The 2,279-nt window shown below is 38.7% G+C and overlaps 1 pseudogene; it reads left to right on the top strand.

Annotated features, from left to right (window-relative positions):
- Positions 1–1,894, top strand: LOC122304855 (annotated as a pseudogene).
- The last annotated feature ends 385 nt before the right edge of the window (positions 1,895–2,279 follow it).

Raw genomic sequence — 2,279 nt, 5'->3', positions numbered from 1 at the left:
GGCTCTTCTCTTCCCTCTGTCTTTCCCGCGTTCCGCTTCTCTCCCGCACGACTCCTTCCCTCTTCTCCTTCTCTCTCCCTCTCTCAGTTAAAAGTTTCTTCTCTCCAGTCCCAATTGATAAAAACCCACCAGTCCATCGTAGCACCGTCGCAGTTTTCTCCTCAGCCAAGATGACAAGCCGCCCCCAGATGAGGCCTACATCGACCAACTCCTCCAGGTACAATCTTGCTTGCTTCTCGATACTCTCTGATATTTGTGGTTCTACTTACTAGGGTTGTTTACGTTTTCGATTTCCACACCAGGAGAGAAAGGCTTTGCTCAAACTTATCTCCGAGAGGAAGTGTCCAATCCCGCTCACGCAGTCCAATCTCTCACGGTTAGTATCTCTACGTGTTTTGTTTTCCTTTTGTGGATTTAACTTGAATGGAAAATGGGAAATTGGTGATTTTGTTGATTGTTTCATTGACTTTGAGATTTTCTTACTAAGTAGGCATTCCAAATTAAAATTTTCGGTCTCGATGAACACAAGATTAAGTTCTAAATTAGCATGGATTTAATCGTTAATAATACTCCTTTTCAGCTTTTTTCCTTCCAACCTATCAAATCTCAGAAGTTGACTTATTTGCATTCTGTACAGTTGTGAAGGCTGTTGCTACTCCGAATTCAGTTGTGGAATTGCCACCAACTGCAGAAAATGTTGAAAGTGTATTGGATGAAATCCGACCTTATCTAATTGCAGATGGGGGAAATGTGGCATTGCATGAAATTGATGGCAGCGTTGTACGATTGAAGCTACAGGGAGCGATTGAAGCTACAGGTAGCATGTGGCTCCTGTCCGAGTTCTGTTATGACAATGAAAATGGGCATTGAGTGTCGCTTGATGGAAAAGATCCCTGAAATAGTCGCAGTGGAACCGATAGCTGATGAAGAAACTGGTCTTGAGATGAATGAGGAAAATATAGAGGAGGTAACTTCTCATTTCCAGTAACAACCCAGTATATTCAACTACTAATATTATAAGCAGATAAAATGATATGTTGTTCCGTTTAAAGCTAAATGTACAAAGGTTTCTATGTGCACCACATTGTGTTGACAGTTCATGCTGGAAGATAAGATATCTGCCAATGGATGTAGCCATGTCATTAAAAATGATGAATTGGTCAATTACCTTCTTGGCTAAGCCATGAAGTTCTTCTTTTAGTGGGCATGCTTTCATTGCTTTGCCCAATTCAGTTTCAGATTGACATTTGATCTATTGGTTGCCTCAAAATTTAGCTGGACCAGGGCTAGCCGTAGAAGGGTTTGTGAAATCCTATTACTGAAAATGCTTATTAAGTACTAACTCATCTCAAGGAATCCTAATTCCGTGCTCATTTCAAGATATTATGTACCCCCGCCACTAAATATATATATATATATATATATAAAATTTAATCCATTTGCAGGTACTCGAAGAAATAAGGCCCTATCTAGTTGGGGTAGCAAGTGGATCACTTGAACTCGTGGCAATTGAGGACCCAATAGTCAAAGTTCGAATAACAGGACCAGCTGCAGGAGTGATGACTGTAACAATCAAATTTTCTTAAAGTAATTATAGATTTCTTTTATGTTTTTTAATCTCTGAAGAATATTTAGCTTTCTGCTTCAATATTTAGCAAACTTTTTCCAGGCCCTCAAACCTGTGAATATGTAGCTGCAGATGATTTAAATTTGCATTTGCCTTCATCTCTGTTTCTTTGACTCCAAAAGTTTCAGCCTTGTTGTGAACATAGTGCTAAGCCACATTCCTTTTCTGGGCCAATATGGTTTGACATCAGTTACAGACCTGTTTAGATTGTAGAGTGCCTACAGTACAATATTTGATTCCTGAATGATTAAACTTGGTGCTTTATTTTCCTCTTCTTATATCCCTTTTTTTATAATGCCATGACAGCGACAGAACTCAGGTGTTATTGAGAAGTATTGCATATGTTCATTTGAACCCCATCGACTTTTCCAAGCATACCCAGAACCCTTCACCTGCAAGCAGTAATATTTTGCTCTCAAGAGCTGCTGGCACGTAATTAGCTTTAAATGAAAACATAGGAGTTCAAATATATGAGCTATAAATTCAAATGGAAATAAGAGTTTGGATGCACTTTTCTTGTACTATATAACATATAAAAGGCTCAGAAAAATATTAGTAATCAAATAATCCTGAGTGGAATGGTATGTTATTTATGGAGTGTGCATTATGCGATGGTGTTGGTGCTGCTGGTTTACTTTTATTATTCACTTCA

The sequence above is a fragment of the Carya illinoinensis genome, chromosome 1 (assembly GCF_018687715.1).
Source record: "Carya illinoinensis cultivar Pawnee chromosome 1, C.illinoinensisPawnee_v1, whole genome shotgun sequence".
Classification (NCBI taxonomy): Eukaryota; Viridiplantae; Streptophyta; class Magnoliopsida; order Fagales; family Juglandaceae; genus Carya; species Carya illinoinensis.
This window is presented reverse-complemented; position numbering and strand designations above follow the sequence as displayed.